Source organism: Pteronotus mesoamericanus, unplaced genomic scaffold (assembly GCF_021234165.1).
Source record: "Pteronotus mesoamericanus isolate MK-2021 breed Mesoamerican mustached bat unplaced genomic scaffold, CSHL_Meso_final scaffold_651, whole genome shotgun sequence".
Classification (NCBI taxonomy): domain Eukaryota; kingdom Metazoa; phylum Chordata; class Mammalia; order Chiroptera; family Mormoopidae; genus Pteronotus; species Pteronotus mesoamericanus.
The window spans coordinates 40,404,014-40,427,109 of NW_026555325.1; positions in this window are offsets into that span (position 1 = coordinate 40,404,014).

A 23,096-nucleotide genomic window follows, 5' to 3' on the forward strand; every position below is an offset into this window, starting at 1 on the left:
TGGGTGCTGTACCTAATCGAATGCTTTTTCTGCATCTATCAAGATGATCATGTGGTTTTTGTCTTTTCTTTTATTTATGTGATGTATCACATTTACTGATTTGTGTATATTGAACCATCCCTGCATCCCTGGGATGAATCCCACTTGATCGTGGTGGATAATCTTTTTAATGTATTGCTGGATGACGTTTGCCAATATTTTGTTGAGGATTTTAGCATCTATGTTCATCAGCGAAATTGGCCTGTAGTTTTCTTTCTTTGTAGGGTCATTATCTGGTTTTGGGATCAGGGTGATGCTGGCCTCATAGAAGGAGTCTGGCAGTCTTCCCTCCTCTTGGATTTTTGGGAATAGTCTGAGAAGGACAGGGGTTAGCTCTTCCTTAAATGTTTTGTAAAATTCTCCTGGGAAACCTTCCAGCCCTGGGCTTTTGTGTGCCGGGAGTTTCTTGATTACTGCTTCAATTTCCCCAACTGTTATCGGTCTGTTCAAGCTTTCTGTTTCTTCCTCCTTCAGTGTTGGAAGATTATACTTTTCTAAAAATTTGTCCATTTCATCAAGATTTTCAAATTTCTTGGCATATAATTGTTCATAATAGTTTGATGATCATTTGTATTTCTGTGGTATCAGTTGTTATTTCTCCTCTTTCATTTCTGATATTATTAATTTGGGTCCTCTCCCTTTTTTTCTTGATGAGTCTGCTTAAAGGTTTGTCAACTTTATGAATCTTTTCAAAGAACCAGCTTCTGGATTGGTTGATCCTCTGAATTGTTCTTTTTGTCTCTATGTCATTCAGTTCTGCTCTCATCTTGACTATTTCCTTCCTTCTACTTGCTCTGGGATTTATTTGTTGTTGTGTCTCCAGTTCTTCAAGTTGTAGTGTTAGGTCTTGTATTTGAAATGTTTCTATCTTTTTAAGGTAAGCCTGTATTGCTATGAACTTCCCTCTCAGGACCGCCTTTGCTGTGTCCCATAGGTTTTGGACAGTTGTCTGTTCATTTTCATTTGTTTCCAGAAATTTTTTGATTTCTTCTCTTATCTCATTATTGACCCATTCATTGTTTAATTGTGTACTGTTCAGCCTCAATGAGTTTGCAAGTTTTTGAAGTTTCTCTTTGAGTTTGATTTCGAGTTTCAAGGCCTTGTGGTCTGAGAAAAAGTTTGGTATTATTTCAATTTTCCTGAATTTACTGAGGCTTGCTTTGTGTCCTATCATGTGGTCTATCTTTGAAAAACTGCCATGAGCATTTGAAAAGAATGTGTATTTTTCTTCTTTGGGATGTAAGATTCTATATATGTCAGTTAAGTCTCTTTGATTCAGTGTTTCATTCAGCGCCACGATATGTTTATTAATGTTTTGTTTGGAAGATCTGTCCATTTTTGACAGTGGGGAGTTGAAATCCCCTACTATCAGTGTGTTGCTATCTATATCTTTTTTGAAGTCATCCAACAATTTCCTTATAAACTTGGGGGCTCCTATATTGGGAGCATATAAGTTTACAATGTTGATGTCTTCTTGATAGATTCTTCCTTTAAGTATGATAAAGTGCCCCTCTGGGTCTCTCTTTATGGCCTTTGCTTTGAAATCGACTTTGTCTGATACAAGTATGGCAACGCCAGCCTTTTTCTCATGTCCATTTGCTTGGAATATTGTTTTCCATCCCTTTACTTTCAATCTGTGTAGGTCTTTTGCTCTGAGGTGGGTCTCTTGTAGGCAGCATATGTGTGGGTCATGTTTTCTTATCCATTCAGCTACCCTGTGTCTTTTGATTGGGGCATTTAGTCCATTCACATTGAGAGATATTACTGATAGAAACTTACTCATCTTTTCTCTTTGTACTTGTGTTCCTCTCTGTCTCATTCTTTTCCTTCATCTGCTTAAACCAGTCCCCTTAGCATATCTTGGAGTGCTGGTTTGGTAGAGATGTATTCTTTTAGCTTTCTTTTGTCTGGGAAACTCCGTATTTCTCCTTCTATTTTAATGGAGAGCCTAGCTGGGTAGAGCAGCCTTGGCTGTAGGCCCTTGCTTTTCATGGCTTGGAATATTTGTTGCCATTCCCTTCTGGCTTGGAGTGTTTCTGTTGAGAAGTCAGCTCCTAGGCGTATCGGGGCCCCCTTGTATGTTACTTTCTCCTTCTCCCTTGCTGCCTTGAGGATTCTCTCTTTGTCTTTGACATTTGCCATTTTAATGATGATGTGTCTTGGAGTGGACCTCCTTGGGTCCCTCTTTAGTGGGGTCCTCTGTGCCTCCTGGATCCATGAGAGCCTTTCTCTCCTCAAATTAGGGAAATTTTCCATCATTACTTTTTCGAGGAGGTTCTCTATTCCTTGCTCCTCTTCTTCTCCTTCTGGTATCCCTATTATAAGGATATTATTGAGTTTCAGGTTGTCCTGCATTTCCCTAAATGCCTCTTCATTCTTTTTGAGCCTTTTTTCCATTTCTTATTCTTTCTGGGAGCTTCTTTCTACCTTATCCTCCATCTCACTGATTCGATCCTTGGCTTCATCCAGCCTGCTTTAGATTCCTTCTACTGTGTTCTTCAATTCAGAAATGGTATTCTTCATATCCTCTTGTGTCTTCTTGATAGTTTCTATGTCCTTTTCCAGGCTGATATAGTTTGCTGTAAGATCCTGATAGTTTCTCTGCAGTTTCTCATAGTTCTCTTTGAGCTGGCTGAGCTCATTGAGCTTCCTTAGAACCATTGTTTTGAATTCAGTATCTGATAGTTCCCTTGCCTCTATTTCATTGAGCTCTCTCTGTGGGGAGTCCCCTTTTCCACTCATTTGGGGGGAACTTCTTTTTCTTCCCATTTTTGTGAGAGTCTGTTAAGTATTTTTGTCCTTTACTTTTCTTTCTGGGCTTGCCTCTGATGATGTCAGTTGTTGACCCTATAGGGCTTTGGGTTGTTTGTTTGAGCTTTCCAGGAGTCTACTGTCTGTGTCTGACTCCTGCTTGGGGCAGCTCTGTGACCCCGTCGGTCAGGGCTGGGCTATTTTTTGGGATCTCTCTGTGCTCTCACGCTGGCTCCTTGAGCGTGCTCTCAGCGTGGCAGGATCCCTCGCCTGCCTGGGCTCACATATGCTTGCCCCAGACTAGGGGCCTTATTTGCAACCTCGCATACTCATCTGGCCCCCCCTGGCCGGCAAGCTCCCAGGCACTGGTCAGTTTAGGGTTTTCCATTGTGTGTTTTCCCCGCTTTTGGTCTTTGGGTGCGTTGCTTGCCCTCGCCAAATGGAGACTACGGAAATGGGAGGAAGTCCCCTCCAGGACTCTCCGGTTAACCTGTCTCCGGTCTCTCCTCCAGGGACTCTGGGCAGCTCTGTGACCCCTATGGCCCCGAATCTACTAATTTTGTGGGCCGCTCTGCAGTCGGGGGCAGGGTGGTAAATTTATGCCTGCCCTTGCCGCTCTGTGCACTCCCTCACAGGCCGTTTGGGTGCCAATCTGTGGGAGGCCTTGCCGGCCAATGCAAGCGTATGCCAGCCCGCGCAGGTCACACACACACTCACCAACCCTTGCCGGTCACTCAGCGCAAGTGTGCGTACCTGCACTGGGTGTTTTTTTCTATATATTGATTTTTAACTCACTTGAATATTTTTTTATAATGTGTGAAATAGGGCTCTATATTTGTTTTATTTCAAGTAATAGTGGCCCTTATTTTTTTGAATAAGCCTTATTTTCCTCATCGATTTGAAATATCAATGTAATTATATATTACATTGTTGGACAGATATATATATATATACACATTTGTTTCTAGAGTGCTCATTTTATTTTATTGATCTACTTTATTATTTCTGTGCTGGTGTCATGTTTTAATTGCTGAGACTTTATAATGGATTTATATTTTTTAATATTTCATAAGGGATTTTAATATTTAAAAAATAAATAAAATCAGTCTTCATTTAAAAAAACAAACTTGATTACCTGATTCCTTGCCTAGTTGAAGACTAATATTCTGGTATAAATCTGAGATGATTTTTCTGAATATCTTGGTACTATATGTGGAGGATGTACTATTGTCATTTAAGAAACTCTATGTTTAAACTCCACAATGTAATACTTGTGCCAGTTAGTGTTACAACTATTTCACAAATATTAACCCAGTTAGCCATCCTGACAACCCTGTGCAGTAGGAACTAATATAATGGTCAGTTTACAGATAAGAAAGGTAAGTAGCTTACCCTAGGCCAGACAGCTAAGTGGCAGAATCAGAGCTCAAAATTACTCCAGAGTCCACAAGCCAGTTTGGAAAGGACTAGCAACCATCACTGAGCAGGTTTCATTTTTCAATTTTAATTCAAGAGCACAGAAAAGGTTACCCAACCCTTGGTAATTTAGTGGTAAGACAACCAGGTACTTGTAGTCTGAGCTTCCGACTGTCACTCTGTTATCCAAGAGTTGGAGTCACATCTTATCTGCCCTCCCCCTCAGGACATTTCTGCAGAGCACCAAACATCAGGCAGTAAAGAGAAAGTGGCATCAAACAGCAGCCCTTCTTTTTATGTGACACAGAAACGGCCCCCACCTTGTTATCACTGACTGACTCCGCAGCCGCTTAGTATTTCATTAGCCATGGTTACAAACTGGTTTTTGTGGTAATTATGACATTGTAATTCTTCGAAGTCTCTGAAAGAACTAAATATTTGAATCTCTATTATCAATTGCCCCCATCAAATAATATAAATTTGTGAGTCTATCTAGCTATAGACCTTCAGAGGTTTGAGTTAAAGCTTACTTCTTTGACAAGAGTTTGGGGACTGCCCTTTATTACTACATGATGCTTATCACTGTCTAGAATTTAAGTTAAAAAAATTTAGTTTCTTTTGAGTAATGATGCTGAATTTCAGATCCTTTACAAACTCAGGGAAAACATATTAGACTTTTATGGCTGTCAATGAAAGCTCATTATGCTATAAGGAAAAATGGCTTAAAGGACAATAATTATATTTATTACATAGCTTTTTTCCCATTTTACCACTAAACCTTGAATAATAGAATGTAAATGTTTTTTGGATTTAAATTACTCTTACCTCTTTAATTGCTGTTCAAACACTACACATGTTATTTCAAAAAGTGAAGAGCCCTAAAAAATGCCTCAGAAGTTTTATTTATTCATATTATAATTTAAATTTGGTCTTTTCCCTCAAGAATAATAGAAAAAATTTCAAAGGTAAAGCCTGTAAACTTAGTTGTTTTTTTTTTTTTTCCACACTAGTGAAGGGAGATAACATTTATTGCATATCCTTGGTATGCAGAACATTGGACCTCTTGTAAATACCATATCCGATGTGAGATGGATAGTTCGTCTTCCCATTTTATTGATGAAGAAATTAAATCTCAGAAGTATGAGGTAAATTGTCTAAGACCACATTGATCGCAAATGGGATCCAACCTGGGGTTATCCTGACCTCAAAAAATTGTGTTCTATCACAATACTATAAACTTTGAGATTTTAAAAAATCTTGGTTATTTTTCACCTTTAAATTAATCAATGAGGAAAGCATTTTTAGAAAGAGAGTTCCATTTATTCTTTTCATTGGAGGTATGGAAATAATGCTAAATATTAAGTATTAAATTTATTTAATATTTAATGAGTATTATTATAAATATTTATTAAATATTAAGTATTAATATTAAATATTAAGTATAATTTACCTTGGCAAGTGCCATGGTTTACACTGAGATGGATTGGTATGTTCAGTTAAACACCACTTTTGAAACTATTGAAATATAGAGTAAAGTCCAAGTGTGAAATGAGAGCCTTTACGTCTTGACTCCTTGTGGACCCAATGTACAATATGCAGCCGAATGAACTTCAGGGTCCTCTTATGGATGACTGGGGGGGATTACACAGGAATCAGCAGCTGAGAGGTATCAAAGGTTACAGCTCACATTTTCCTTGACCTTCAGTCCAAGGCTGAGGCTCTGAGTAACTGTCATCAGAAAAGAAACCATTGTATGTATGACAGAATTGCTTAAAATACTTCAGTTGCTGTCTCTGCATAGTGGAGGTACTGTTTGTGGTTTGGAGAGCTCTAGTGACAGTTTGAAGCTGTTGTACCAATTCTGAGTGTGTGTGTATATATATATATATATATATATATATATATATATATATATCTGTAATGTGGTGTGCTTTCTTATCTTGAAGAGCAGGCATTAAAACAGTTGAGGAATGTTGACAAAATGGGGTCTGTAAGGAAAGCACAAGTCTAGATATTTCCTTGCTTTCAGTTGGCAATGTGAATGTTGATAAAGGACAATGTTAATGCCTGTTTGTGATATGAATCTCGCAGTTAGAAGATGATCAATTATGGGTTTATGTCTAGTTTTCTTTATTTCTTGACAGCTGTGAGCAAAGCTGTTTTAAATTTCCATTAGATTACAGAAAGTATGTTACTTCCTTGGATAAATAAAATGCAAATGCAATTTCATTTTGCAAGAAGATGATTAAGCTAATGTGAAAAACTTATTAATCTTATTATAGTTAAGAGTTCATAGTGCTGAACAGGGAAACTCAAGACAACTTGATTTTAGAACCTAAAAGTGTCTTGCAAATCACATTAAGTGCCCAATAAATATTTGTGAACTAAATATACATGAGTATAGTTCTTGCTGAGAGTTTTAATTTCTTAGTTGTATTTCCACTTTTATGTCTGAAGTGAAAGTGTTTATTTCTGACAGTTTGGGGCTTATCTTTCAAAGATCCTTGAGCAATTTAGACCAAGATAACAATATTATTCATTACCCTGATCACACATGCACGTGCACACACACACACACACACACACTCAGTAACCATGAACTTCTTCCATATTTGGGAAGGTGAGAATACTTGCTTTGTCTGTAGCTTAATATTCAACATCTTCTGCCTTTGACCACAAGAGTAGGAAGTGCCCTATGTGTTATTTACCATAGATATTTACCATCTATTTTCTTAGGTCTGGTGTACCAAACTTTTGGTAGGTTTTCTGGATAGGACGAGTTTCAACAAATGAGCCACGTTTAGGTAGTGCTGTCCTAAACAGCAAGTTTAGAGGGTCCAAGAAAAAGCTACCATGATTTTTCTTTGCCTGCATACATACATTATTTTAGTATTTTCTGGTCAAGATTGATTAGACCCAAAATACATATCTAGTCCCTTACAGACAATTCAGTCAAAATGTTGATGCTTACTTGATGCATAATTTAATACATATGTCTGAGAGTTTTTATATTACCTGACTTCCTTGTTGATTCAGTTACTAATTCTTTCTCAATATCAGACTTCACAAGCTACTTCCTCTTAATTTGCATCTTAAATGTGCCTGGTCAGAAGCTTTATACTACATATATTAAGTAATTGTTGTGCTTTGAACAGTATTAACATCTCACCAAGGAAGATGCATCTAATTTCTAACTCCTAACACATTAGGTGCTCCTAATAAAGAGTTGGTTTTTATTGCAAGGGGATGCTTTGTGATTTCACATATATGGCAAGTGATATTTGGAGACTTTACCATGGGACAAAGATGGACAAAAGACAGGAGATAGGCAGGATGGGATGGATAAAGAAGGCAAATAAATGAGGAAAGGAAAAGAACATTTATTATTTTGAAAAATTTCAGTAATGTCCATACATGTTTAAAGGAATGTTGTTCACAGCTCAGAAGAGATTCAGAAATGAATCATAGAAAAAAGAGAAATAGAAGAGGAAATGAATTGTGAAAAAGAGGGGGAAATAAGAGGGAGAAAATGATATGAGATGTGAAAGAAAAATGTCTAGAGGAATAAAGGTACTAGTAAAATGGCAATAATTGTTCTACTTTTTCTTCAGTCACAAGAATACTCTGGTTTCATATTTTCTGCTTTACACAGGATGTACATTTATAGACTGTTTATTTAGTAACCGAAACCTTTCAAAAAAAATCATGAAATTTGGAGTTAGAAGAGAGAAGTTTGCTCCCAGCCCCTTAAAAATGAAAATCTCACCTGGAGGTAGTTGTAGAGATTCAAAATATTCATTAATAATCTAAAGTGACAAACTTTAAAATAATTAGGTTATTACTATTGGCTGTTGAGATTTCTTGGAACTTTTTTCTGCAAAATAGTTACATCAGTGACGTTTGAGTGAGATCTACTTTTAGTATCTGTGATGGCAGGTTTTGCTTTACAATTATTCTAGAATTCTTCCAACAGGCCAGTAACCATATTGTCCCGTGTATCCAAGTAAACTATGGCTATGTTCTCTACAGTGAAGACATATTATTCTATTTGAAAACTGTCTAGGAAACTGTTTCTTTGATGATGGTATAGTTGTGAGCTCTGAGGCCAGCCTATCTGAACTAGATAGAGTCCGAGCTAAGCTTTTAACTGTCCAGATAACCTTGTGCAAAGTCCTATCTATTCTCAGAAGACACACCTTGTGAAGATATTATCTCACAAAATTGGGCAATTGGATAAATTAATAAATACAAAGAACTCAGAAGAATGTCTGACATATAAAGTATTTAATACATTTAAGTAATTAGGATGCATTGTATAGTATAGGAAAGAGCAAAAAAAAAATCACTTCAAAACATTAAAACAGAAAGCTATAAAAGAAGTAAATATATTTATAGTCAGTCAAGGTAAAGATTATTCTTTAAAACTAAAAAATATATCAAAATGTCTTCTGCATATTTAGCAGTTCAGTAAATATTTGCTGAAAAGCTGAGTAGCTAAAAGAATAAAATACAAAACAATAGCTATTCACCAAAAAGTATTTCTTGAGATTTAATATGAGTTTATAACTATATTAGGTCTGTTTTAGTTAGAGAAAAAAATAAGATAAAACTTGTGTCTTCAAGGTTGTTTTATCTAGTTGAAGAGAGGTAGTTGCATATATGACAGACATAATATAAGGTTTTACATTAATTAAGAAGCAGTCCATTTGTACTCTAGGATTTAATGAATGAATGAAAAAATCTGAAGTAATTGTAAATAATAATAGAAATATAAGGAACAATAATGTATGTATTCAAGGGATCATAAGAGCTAAAGGCTTGATCTAATTCAGAGAATAGGACTCAGGCTGGTATTTAAACAATGTGTAGATTTAAGCTTATCATTTTCAACCCTGGTTGCACATTAAAGTAATGAATGCCCATCTCACCCATGAAAATGTTATTTGACTGCTCTGAGAAAAGCTACCAAGTGATTCTAATATTCAGTGAGGGTAAGAATCCCTTGTGTAAATGGACAGAGAGGACAAGGAAAAATTCCAGGCAGAGCTTAAAGAAAGAGGAATGGTGATGTACGGAAATTTGTGTGTAGGGCTGTGGAAAGATGTGCAGTCTTGATGTAATAAGGTCTAACACTGGGGTGGCCTGGTCAAGGATGGAACTGACAGGTAATATGACTTTCTCATGTGCACAAACTGATTTTAGACAGATTCAGCTTAAATCCCCTGGGCAAACTGCATAATCTCTATATACCTTCTATTTCTCATCTATAAAATGGATGTGGCTGTATCATGAGGGCCACACAGACAGGAAGGGCATGGTGAAAGGAAGAACTAAGAGAGTTAAGATCCTGGGAAAATGCAAATGTCATGAGAGGCAGGAAGAGGAAAGTGCCCAAAAGGGAACAAAAGCAAGTCACATCCTTCTTGAGTCTGTAAGACTATTTCTAGAGAAATAAATAATTTGAAAGACCTTCAGATAAAATACACTGTGGGTCAGAAAGTCACAGTTTCATGGAACAAAGTAAATCTCTTTCCCGCAACTTCTCACAATAAATTCCCCTCAAAGTGAATTATACCAGCTCAGAAATAAAACTATAGATGAATAAGGCAGTTTGGGTAAAATAAGAAGTGGCCCTCTTGAAAGTTTACTTAGTGTTCCAGATGTTCATATTAGAAGCAGAAGTATTTAAGTCCCGTGAGAAAAAAGCTAAATGAATAGGAAGTACTGAAAATGAAAGCCACATACATTCTGAAAAACATTCTTCCCAAATTCCTTTAGTCTCTGATTCCTCTCCTGCACTGCATGGTTCTGGCATTGCACCATGCTTCTAGAGGTCGACTTCCTCAGCTCTGGCACTCTTCAACACTGCCTTCTGGATTGATAGGAAGGGTCTACAATCTGGACTGTCCAATAGCTAGTCCAGCTGAGGAATTTTTTTTTTTAAGATTTTATTTATTTATTTTTAGAAAGGGGAAGGGAGGAAGAAAAGACAAGGAGAAAAACATCGATGTGTGGTTGCATCTCATGTGCCCCCTACTGGGGACCTGGCCTGCGACCCACGCATGTGCCCTGACTGGGAATCGAACTGGCAGCCCTTTCATTCACAGGCTGGCACTGAATCCACTGAGCCACACCAGCCAGGGCTGTTTATAAATTCTATTTAATTTTAATTAATTTATATTTAAATAGCCACCTGAGGCTAGTGGAGACTATACTAAACAATCAAACTTTGTACTCTAAGCCCCTTGAGGCCAGGTTTTAAGTCTATTTAGTTCACACCAGTGTCTAGCTTGGTGCTCAAGGGCTGATTGGTTTTTATTATACCAGTTCATATTAATCCCATTAAAGATATTTGGCAGGAGGGCTGGTTGCACCCTGATGTTCAGCTCCGTTATGGTGTCAGGGAGACCTACAGCTTGTAATAGGTGCTTTTAACAATGGCTTTTCCCTTTACAAGGCATAAGCTGGTTTAGCCTGGATCATACAGGCTTGCAAAAATTCACTCTAACTTGCAGGAATCTCAAAGTATTGTTTTTATATATTAGTAAATAAAAACAGAAGCAGGGGTAAACATATTCATTGACTATAGCTTCCTCAATGTCTTCAGTTCTTCTCATAGAGAAATTTTTCTTGGAGGAAACATATGCAGTCAATGTGTTACACAAACACAGGTCTCAGAAAAGCAGAGCATCAGATGGAGGGCTCAGTAGCTAACAAAGGACAACTTTGGAGTTTTGAAAAGGAGTTCCTGTTATTTTAAAAATTGTTCAAATCAGGTCTTAATGACAATATTGGGCAAAGTAAAAGAAAATGTTAGGCAGCATTCTGGAGTGCAGAGAGCTAGAGCTTAAGGCCATAGATTGCTGCCTTGACTTCTACCTTTCCCATTCCTTTTAGCTGTGTGAGAAAAGCTCCTTTATTAAAAATATCAGAGTAGTTAAGGTTCTCTATTCGTCCCAATGATTACAATCACTTTGAATTAAACAAGATAACTACCTCAACATTATTTTTTTCTAGTAGGACGCTAAATTTTTTGCTGTAGTATATGCTATACTCTTGTCCGTTCTAAGGTGATGCTTTGGCCTGTCCTGAATTTTAACACACACAGGTCTCATTTTTTAAAAAACTCTGTGTGACCTCTTTAGCTTCATTGTCTTTTCTCTTGGTAATCGTGAGGCACAGCATAGAGATGTCTGGTTGTGTTAAAAACCAGTGAAATCAAACATTAGAGACGAAGACCATTTTAGTGATGCCAGTTACGAGAGTTAGTACTTTATTGCACAGCATGGAATTGCAGTATTTCTGCATAGATCAAGTATTTACTTATAGGAAAATTCCCTAAAGCAGCAGTTTGGGCATTTGTTTTGTTCAGAGTTGAGAATGCTTTTGATTTACAGCAGCTATAAAACCCATTTCCGTTTTTCTCCCTGTTTCCTGATAGGGATATTTAATTTTGCATAGATAAATATATATAAAACTTTGTGTCAGGTTAATTTTTTCATATAGAACTTTTCACCTTAGCTACAGCTTTACCTAATGAGAAATCATTTTAAGTGTGATAGAGATAATAGAGCTTAAAAGAGAGAAATTAAAAGATTCATGATTTTCTTCCTGTATAACAGGCAATAAAACCTGAGCACTTTGTATATGATATGTCAAAGAAATTAACATATAACAAATATTTTACAAATTTTTAATGCAGCAAGAGTAATATATTTTTCTATTTTTACACCTTATAGAAATGAATATAGAATCAGAGAATATGGATACAATTGAGACTAAATATAAAGTATAAAAATGTCTAGTCTAATATATTTAATTTCTCTTGAATGGGTTTGTCTTGATAAAAATTCTCTGTCATATATACATACCCCTTTTACAATTTGGTGGGTTGTCTATTAAGATTTCTCCCATTTTATTTCAAGCTAAGTTATAAGGAGAAGATTAAGAAAAAGAATATTGTTCAATGGTGTCATTTGGAATGAACACACAGATTATCCCTAGGGGGGCATATGACATGGGTAGTTTTGCCCTTGTACATTGTTAGAGACTTCCAACTTGTAAATGCTACCAACAATGTGCTCTGTCTTTCAATGAGTCATCTGGTGTGCCCATTGTTTCCTTCAGATATTTCCCTAACGGTTTCTCTTTTACTTTTAGGCCCTCTCTCTCTTTCTCATCAGCTCATACTTGTTCCGTATTTACACAGTTTTCCTTCCTCCCTCCCTCCCTCCCTTCCTTCCTTCCTTCCTTCCTTCCTTCCTATCAATCTGTCTGCCTACCTACACCATCTGGCCTATTTAAGAACTCTTAATACGATCAGCCTAATATTAAAGAAGGCTTTTATTCCCAGTGCTATTTTTTGCCTCTTTATTTTTCCTTGAAAGATATGTGGAAAAATTCCAAGATGAAACCTCCCCCAAAAAATAGTTCCCTAAGTGAAGCTATTTTATAGTGATTTTCTCCATTTACACTATCATGCATTGGTTTGATATTTCTGGACACTTAATCCCTCACCCCTTAAGAGAAATCTCTTACTTTATTGTGGGTAACAAAGCCAGGAGAGGAAGCAGGTGTTGAAGGCTTCAGTGGCCACAACTAGCAAGACAGAAAGGAGAAGGGTGGGAGGGGGAGAGGAAGGAAGGGAGGGGAGAGAGAGAGAGAGAAAGATTTATTGCCAATCTACCTAGAGCATTTTTTTTTTTTACAAAAATCCTAGGTATTATATTGTTGGGTTTATTCAATTTGCCTAAATGTGAGTGCACACTCATGGCCTTGCCAGAAAATTTCTGAGTCATCCTCTTTTTTTTGGTTCTCGATAATGAAAGGGAAGCCCTATAGCAGCACCCTCCTTTGGCATAGCTCATGCCCTGACCTGGGGTTAACAGGCACAACCAGAATAAGGACAAAGGGGTCTCCCAGGAGTTTCATCATTGGTCCTTTATAATCATAGTCTGTAGGAATTCATGGATGAGTAATCAAAAAGTCCAATTTCAAGACAAGTTATTTTAATAATATGACTTAGTTATAAAACCATAATGTTGTATAAATCAAATTATAATACCATAGGTCCACTACTTTTATTTCCTAATCGAATGTAAAGTGATCCAAAATGATCTATAGGAATCATTAAACTTTTAAGAGTGATACATTAGTGAAATTAACTTGTTGTAAGATGTTGAAATATTAGCACTTTCCATTCAGATAGAAAAAATAGTGGAGAAGTTAAGTGATGATATCTTTTTTTACTTCACTCTTTTATCTCTTCATAATTCTCTAAGAGTCCTAAGATCTACATTTTAAAATACCTAAAACAAAATATTTGATGATTTTCTTTTATTTAAAATCAGCTCAATATACTTTTTTCAGTCAGGCATAAATATATTTCTTAAATGAGGTTGCATTTCAGATGTCATTTTTAAAGCACCTTAAAATGTTAATATCCTATGAAAGGAAAAATGGTCATTGTCATATATTGTTATTATGGAGCATATTGTTAGAGCCTCTGTGAAAGAAATTTGGCAACATAAATTAAAAATATGAAAAGCACATTAAAGTTACCGTAGAAATTCTAGCTCTAGATATTTATCCTCTACACATACAGGTTCCTGTATGAAGTGGTGCATGCTAGTATATACACAAGATCATTTTTATAATACTAAAGATTAGAAAGAATCCAAATGTCATTCATAGAAAACTGGTGAATAAGTTTTGCTCTGTTTATAGTGTGGAATAACATAAAAAGTATTACAATAATTAATAAAGAATACTAATAAAATAATAAAGCTATTAAAAGCATAATACCTAACTAATTAAACAATTAATTTGTTTGGAGACTTTTACTATATTGACCAGGATAGAATGTAGTGAGGCCATAATACAAACCCAGCAAGTTTTATACTGTGATATACTATACAAACAATTTTAAGGTTATATAGATTTGTAAGACAAATAAATATATATGAAAGGGAGGAGAGGTATGTATATGGTCAATTTATCTAAAGAATATAATTATTTAAAAGTATTCCTTTGTAAAAATTATATTGTTAATATTCATAATATTTTATCATGTATTCAAAAGTAAATATTTTGATGGCAATAGTTTTATAAGGAATACATTGCAAAGCACACACTACATTGTTCAATATGTAACCCCTTGGCACACGGAGCTCTTGAGTACTTAATACATGGCTATTCCAAATTGACATCTAAGCATAAAATTCTCACCAGATTTTGATTATCTAGTAAAAAATACAATAAAATATGTTATTAATAACTTAAGTGCATGTTCAAATATTTTGATTATATTGGGTTAAATAAAAATATTAAAGTAAATTTCACATATTTTTAGTTTTTATAATGGTAGCTTTTAGAAGATTAAAAATTACTCAGATTATATCTGTATTACATAGCAGTGATCCAGTGCATTGAGGCTTTATCTTTCTTCACTTTCCTCCTCTTCAGCATTCATTCTTTAGCTTGGTGGTTATCAGCATCTGATGTACTTCACCAGAAAAATATTTAAAAGACACTTGGGTCCCACTAAGAGGTTCTGGATTAGCTCTTCTGGGCTGGGGCGCCAACATCCCTTTTTTATTTTTAAGCCTTTGCATCGTGACATGAAACCAGGGTGGGAAATTAGTGCTCTAACCCTGTGAACCCAATAAGATTGTGCAGAGGACTTTAATGTCATTTCTTCCAGTAATAGTTCAGAAATGATGTTTTGCATTTTCCTGATTAGGTAGGGGTTTTTATTTGGTTGAACAATGCCAAAGAGATTATAAGGTATGGAAATTTTTCAGTTAAAGGAATATTTAGACATTTTTTGAGTTTTGCTTAGTTAAGTAAATTTAATCATTGTTAGAACAAAGAAGCCTTATCCATATTGCTTTCTGTCCTACAAATTTGACCACATAATATGCTTAAAGCACTTTAAATAGAGCAAATAAAAGTTTCAAATCTGTTCATGACTATGAAAACTAAATGTGTCCAACAGAACTGGCTCAGAGATTGTCTTAACAAATCACAAAATAGATTTTTCTGGCCCCAGATAGTCCAATGCTATATAAATGGACTATGGCAAATATACTAATAGAACTTTTCGTGCCCTCTGGATAAACCCTAGTTTTGTACAATGCCACTAAAAGATAATTTTTTTCATACTTCATTGTATTCCATGGAGTCAGTGTTCAGCCTCTTAGTTTTTATATCATTTTTTTATAATTAATTTATTGCATTTTCTGCCACAATGTTCTGCTCCATATTTTGACTCCCAGTGTGTATTGGATAGTAGTGATAAAATACTGTGCATTTGAAGAACTGATGGAAGATAAAATTTGCGAGATAAAATTTTCAAGAAGGAAGAAATTATAAAATCTGAGATTTTTTGGCCTCTTTAGTATTAGCTACATAATTATTTTATTTTTGCAAGATAGTAGAAAGTAAACCATGGGACTCAGTTTTATTTGAACTTAAGCTGTTACTATTATATTATATATGATTTCATTTTTTTCCAAATTCCTGAAATTCTCTCATGAGTTGATGGAATTGACAAGCTTGACTATAAGTTACTTGAGGATGGGGACATATATGCCTTGTTCACATCTCCCCAGTGTCCAGAAAAATAACTAACACATTCATTTTTTAACTGAATGAAAAATGGAAATTTATGATAGAATATTTCAAATTGTAACACCATTGTGATAAAAATGTCTTAATGGTTAAGTGAAGCTGTAATTTAGTCACTCCGAATTTTTTACTTTTATTGTTTTGGGAACCTTGTAATTATTTCATAGGGAACTTCTACCAAGAATATAAAATTCTTAGCAAAATAATCCTAATAATTGCTGAGGATTATTCAAGCCTCTCTGTCATCTGTCATTAATATATGTTAATAAGTGTACTTAAAAGTTCCAGCACAGAGAAATCCATATATTTATTAACTCTAAATCACATAACCTAAAATTAATCTCAATTAATTATGGACTATTTAATTTTTCAGAAACCTTCAGTATTTTGAAAATGGGATTCTACTAAATAAATCCTAGGAAATATTGTTATGCAGTTGAATTCTGGGCTTTATTTTCTGTTAAATGGGAACAAAATGTAATAGTCATGATCTCATTTCCTGGGATTATAAATGGACTGTGTTTGAACCATGGTTCTCCTAGCTCCTGTGTCTGTAGTTATGGGTAAGTTACATAACTTTTCTACACCTATTTTAAAGTGGCTGAGTAGTATCCCACTCTATATGTGTATCACATCTTCTTTACCCAATCATCTACCTGAGGATACTTGGGTTGTATCCTTGTCTTTGCCAGTGTGAATAATGCTGCAGTAAACAAAGGGTTGCATAAGTCTTTGCAAATAAATGTTTTCAAATTTTTCAGGTAGATACCCACAAGGGGCATTGCTGGATCATAAAGTAACTCTATTCTTAATTTTTTAGGAACCTCCATACTGTTTTCCATAGCGGCTACACCAGCAGTGAATGAGGGTTCCTTTTTCTCCATAGCTTCTCCAACATTTTTTATTACTTGTCTTGCTGGTAAGAGTCATTTGCATAAGTATGAGGTGGCAAAGGAGCCAAAATATAAACTGAAGAAATGAAAGCTTCTTCAATAAGTAGTGCTGGGAAAATTGGAAAGCCATATGCAAAACAATAAAACAAGACTGCTATATACCTGTATATACAAAAATTTACTCAGAATGGATCAAAGACCTAAATATAAGATCAGAATCAATAAAGTACATAGAAGAAAACAGAGATACTAAACTTACAGACCTTACATCAGGGTCTGGTAGTTTCAGAATGTGCAGTTTGGTCCTCCTACTGTTCTGCAAGCCCAGGACTGATTCCATCACCGTCACTGCTGCTCCTAGATTTCCATCAGTATTTCGGCATTATGCTTTAAAGGGCTCATTTATAAAGCACCGATCCATGGTAAGTCCACCAGTAAAGGAAATCAAAGAGGGAAAATTATATTAATTTGACCCAAAAGGTGAGATAAGTGAAGGTAAATGAATAGGACTGTATCAAAATAAAAACTTTCTGCATAGCAAAAGATCGGCCAACAAAACAAAAAGGCAACCAACTGAATGGGAGAAGGTATTTGCAAACAAAACTTTGACAAGGGATTAATACTCAAAATATATCAAGAACTCATACAACTCAACACCAAACAAACAAGCAATCCAATTTAAAAACGGGCAGAGGACCTGAGCAGACACTTTTCCCAAAAAAGATATACAAATGGCCAACAGACATATAAAAAGATGTTCAACATTTCTAGCTATTAGAAAAATTCATATCAAAACTACAGTGAGATACCACCTCAGGCCTTTTAGGTGAACTTTTAAAATTGATTTCAAAATGTCATCACACACAGTTTAAAAAGTGTGTATTTAAAATTGATGATTTCAAAATATTTTTACATGGGACGAGGCTAAAATCGCTAGTACAGTGGGAAACCTTCACAGGCCACATGAATTTCATGGTGGTGCTCAGGCATACATATTAAAATCCTAAGTACTTATGCTATTAAAATGTAAGTATAATATAGTTTGACCACTCAAATGGATTCCCATATACTAAATTTTCTTCATCCTTGTGACTCATACCTGGAAGCTGGCACTTCATCCTCTTCCTGGCTTTGGCCCACCCCACCACCCCACTCTGGCAGCCATCAGTTTGTTCTCTGTATCTGTAAGTTTGTGTCTGAATTTTTAGTCATTATGGCATTCTTTCCAGTGATGTACCCACATACTTTAAATTGTAAAATATAAAATATGAATTGCATTTGGGACTGTACACTCTTTGATTTCCTTTACTGGTGGACTTGCCATGGACCGGTGCTTTATAAACGAGCCCTTTAAAGCATAATGCCGAAATACTGACAAGAATCTAGGAGCAGCGGGGACTGTGATGGAATCAGTCCTGGGCTTGCGGAGCAGTAGGAGGACCAAACTGGACATCCTGAAACTACCAGATCCTGATGTAAAAACAGCACACAAAACCATAATATAATGCATATTTAGTGAAAATTATTTGAAATTTGGATTTTAATGCGCTGACAATGAGCATAAACTTTTTCCATGAGGTCCATTGTGTTTGGGGACAAAGTTGGGGCAATAAAGCATGTTATCTCAAACATCAGTATTGAAATGTGCAAGGACTACCATGGGAGGTACTGAAATTTTTAAAGTAAAGCAAGAAGACATTCAAGTGACAGAAACATCAGCATAGGGTGATAGAAAAAGAAACTGCAGACGTTGCAGAAGCCCTTTTTATAGTGCTGGGTTCCACTGTTCAGGTCAGAGCTGCTCACGTCAGCGGTGAGACACCCCATTGCTGTTTGGCAGTCAAAGAGTGCAACTGATGCTTTCTGGGACAAGGCGGGGGGAGGGGAGGGGAGAAATCTGATGGGGCAACCCTGTCAAATGCAACAACTTATCAAACAATTATAGATAGATATGGCCCAAATGCAGAGCAGCATTTGTTATCCTGAGTAGGAAAATGTCCATAATAGTCCCTGGAGACTCTAAGAGGAATTCCCTGGTATTAACAACTCAGCTGATCTTTTGGTGTTTGTCAGATAAGAGCTAAATAAAAGGGCCCAAGAAAACATGTTGTTTGGCCAATCTTCATTAACTCTTACAAGTGGAGAAGTAATTTTAAAATTATCAATAACTACAAGATAAATGAGAACATGCAAGTATTGTACTAGTTATGCACAGATGGTGCTAAGGCAGTGGTAGCCAATAAGAACAACTTGTTCCATGTATTCAAGCTGTTAACTGGAAATGAGAGCTACTCACTATTTCCTGCTTTGGAGGAGTTCTTACCACCAGGAATGTTTTTAAAATTTTAAGGAAAATAATCTAATAAGCTACCAAAATAGTCACGTTAAGGGCAAGTGAATTGAGTTCCCTGCTTTTTCTCAGCTTGGAGAAAATATCAGCATTTTTTAAGAAACAATTCTTGTTTTCTGCAGTAAATTTGAAGAAAAACTATCTGTCTTTGGTGATAAAATCTTCACAAATGAGTAAGAACATATGCGTAGTTTGGATTAGCTTTGAAAATCAGCATATTAATGGTAGATTTTCTCATCTGAATAAATTAAACTTTTCCTTTCAAGGTAAGAAAGCTTTCATTATTATTGTACATGAAATAGAAAGTGAATGGGATGGGTGCAGATCTTTTGTGGTGATTGCTGGGGAGAAGGGGTATCAGGGGACTAAATGGTAATGGGAAAAATGTATAAGAACTAAAAAATGTTTTAAAAACCTGATTGGAGCAAGCTAGATTATTATATCGGTCTGAATAACCTTGTAAAAATGTCATTGAAAGAAGTAACAGGACATATTCTGAAAATTATGAATATTCACTTGATAAATATCTCCATAAATTCTTGACCAAGGAGAAAAACTGGTGAGTGGTAAGCTCCACATTTTTCATTATCCTTGATATTCACATTAAAATACATTCTGCAATGAGCTAAAGTTACTGATGGAATTTTATTGAACTATGATCTGTGAAAATGGCTCATATTATGTCTACTTCAGGATATTTGTAATGATTGTTTTAGAGTTAATATATACAACCAATTTTTTTGTAAATTTTCCAGACACACTTGAAAACTGGCGAATCCCCTCTTTGTAGGGTATATACTCATGGCATAACTATTAAACAAACTTTATGAATAATATTATTGATGTCCTCTATAAACTTATTCACTTTTATGTTCTTGTTCTTTCAAAAATACAGAAGTAAAGTTTCCGATTACTTTTTTGTGTTTTTCTTGCTTTTTCCTCTTTGTCTATTTTAGTTGTGCTTCATAAGTAGTTTGATACTAAGTTACTCAGCATTTTACATTTACAACAATTATACTTTCATTATAACAAATTGAACTTCTTTATAACAAGTTCAACTGTTTGTTTCATAAATAAATAAATGTCCAACATTTCCCTTTCATTCACTCTGAGTACTTTTATTACATGTGTCTCATATAGATCTTACAAATGTAGCATACAGATTTTCATTTTTTGATCAAATGTTGGGAACCTTTTTATTTAAATAATGAATTTATCCTCTTCATTTTTATTGCCCTTTTTTTATAGCCTGGCCCGCTCTTTTATTCTTTATCTGTCTCTTTTACCTTACTTTCGTCCTTTAATTTTATTGGCTTCAAGCTGTTTCTTTATTTTTTTTAACTGTATTATGTGAGATTTCTTTTGTTTATTTTCTTCTGTAGTAATTTTAAGATATAAAGTTTGTGTTTAGGCAACCAATCATTAAATAGTTTTGAAAATTCATAAATATTTATTTTCTAAAAATTTAGCTTCACAAATGAATGAGCAATGCATGTGAGTCCACAGCATCCCACCTTCTCAGACTGGTGATGCTGTTTATCTCCCCTTTTAAACCTTTTTCTCATCACTCTCCTAACGTTTAATTCTTATCAGCTCTGAAGTATGTTCAAATTTCACCTATATAGATAACCTCCTTTCCTTAACTGCGCAGCTCTCTCCTGCTTTCGCTTCGTCTCTTCCTCATTACCAAACTTGTCAAAAGAATGGTTTACCCCACCTGCCCCCTTTTTTCACCTCCCTGGCTTCCATAAAATCACTCCTCCTATTATTCTCTTACTCATTGGGGACTGCTCCTCTGTCTCTTTTATACTACCATCCTCTTCCACCAGGCCCTGATATGTTGTAGTTCCTCAAGGCTTGGCCCCAGATCCCTTACCTTCTCACTCTGAGACATTCATACCAAGAATTTCAAAGGATACTATTCAAATGACTTGCAAACATATACTTTGAGTCCAAGACTCCCCCTCTGAGACTTCATATTCCTATAGCAACTGCCTTCCTGACATCTGTAGGACATGTCAAAAGTACATAAAGATCAATGTATCTATTACTGAATTCTCGATTGTCCTTTCTGCACCAACTTACCTTTCACATCCCCGGGACACACAGAGCCCAGAGAAAGGCAAGAGTGAGTGATGGGAAGAATGGTAGGAAATGAGCCTGGAGAAATGGCCGAGGGCATGACCGTGATGTCATGGCAAGGAATTTGGGTTTTACTTTGAGATGTAAAGACATCTGAGAATTTTGAATAGAGAAGCAGTAAGATTTGTATTTTAAAGAGTTCCTCTTTAATGGAGACAGTAGGTAAGAATGGAACAGGGAGACCAGTTAGAAGCCTAGTGCAGAAGTTTGGGTGACAGGTAACAGAGGCTTGCAAGAGGGTGACAGCAGTGAAAGAGATTAGATGTGGTCAGATTCTGATATTTTTTCAAAGTAAATGGCATTTATTGATGGATTATATGTAGAGTACAAGATAAAGAGTCTAAACAACTCTTGGGTTTTTGTTATCATTCTCTGATGAAGGGATCTTGGGGAAAGGACCAATGTGAGGAGGAACTTGAATCAAGAGTTGAGTTTAAAACCTGATTATCTGAGGTGCCCATTAGATATCAGGTTAAGATGCTGAGTGGGCAGTTGAGTTCAGAGTAGAGGTCAGAGCTGCAGATATAAATTAGAAATCGTCAGCATATAGATGATCTTTAAAACTACCTGTAAATGTAGCTTACAGACCAGAAGTCCAAACACTGAGTAAAGGAAATCATTAAAGAATAATAATCATTAAAAAATTAGGCTTCCTCTTTTTGTGGCACCTACTTCTGATCAGTATTGGTTTGTGCCAGAGAATACATACATACCTTCAAGTGGGTTTTGGCCAACATTTCTTTTATAGCCTATCTTATTCTTTAGTCCTCGCTTCTCCAGATCAGGGGCTTACCTTAGCATTGAAAAAAAAAAACAGCTTCCTAATGTCCACTGGACTCTTCACAGTATTGCTGATCTAAGTCAAGAAAAGCCATGACACCCAGGCTTCAAGTTTGCTAAGGTCATGCATTTCTCTTCTCTCAGCTCCAATAGGGAATTTAAGAATCCTGTTGATCCACATCAGAGAGAAAAGTTCTTCAATATTGGTACTCTCTGTCTCTCCCTTTGTCTGCCCTCACCTCAGCTCTTAATCTTCCAAATCAAGGTATGTTAGTGAGTACCTAATTGGGTTTGCTAAAATGCATTCCTTTTCTTTCACCAACAATCCATTATTCTCTTTAAAAAACATTCCAATTGGTTGTATTTAGCAATACACCTACCTTTGTAGTATTTAACAATATTTTCTAAAGCAAGGCTTGTAGTTGATTAATCTTGGAGACGCTTCCTAAGGAGATAAAGGTTTGTGGTTATTAATCCTACTCTCTAGTATCAGACACTGAGTTAAGTTCATTAATAGATACAACCAACCTGTGAGAAAACTGAGGCACACTGACTTTAAATAACTTTCACTAAGATCATATACCTAGTAAGTGAGACCTTGTTAGACTTTGCATTCTACAAAGTCAAAATAAGTGATTAATTTATAAAGAGTATAGTAGCCCTAATTTTACTTTTGATGTGACAAAATTTTTAATTTTCCAGAATAAAAGTACCAAGGTAACATCATTATCCTTATTAACCATTTTATGTTTTTAAGAAATTCACAACCATGTGTTATGAGTCAAGATACATAGGCTGTATAGAGAAATTTGTATGTATGCAGCTTGTGAGTTTTAAATTCAGTAAAAACATAAAAACTTCATCTTAAGAAATTCTTATCTGAGGAAACAGGAGGCTTTCACTTTATAAAGTTGAATTTATTAACATACAAGCCCTCCACCAGTGAGCTACCTATCTCTCTGGCTTCTCTCTTTGCACGTATCACCCTGACACCCTGATGTTGAGCTGTATTTAATCACCCACATTCTCCTAACATGCCTGGAGGCTTCCTACCTCTGTGCCTTGATTCATATCTACCCCACGTCTAGTAATACTCT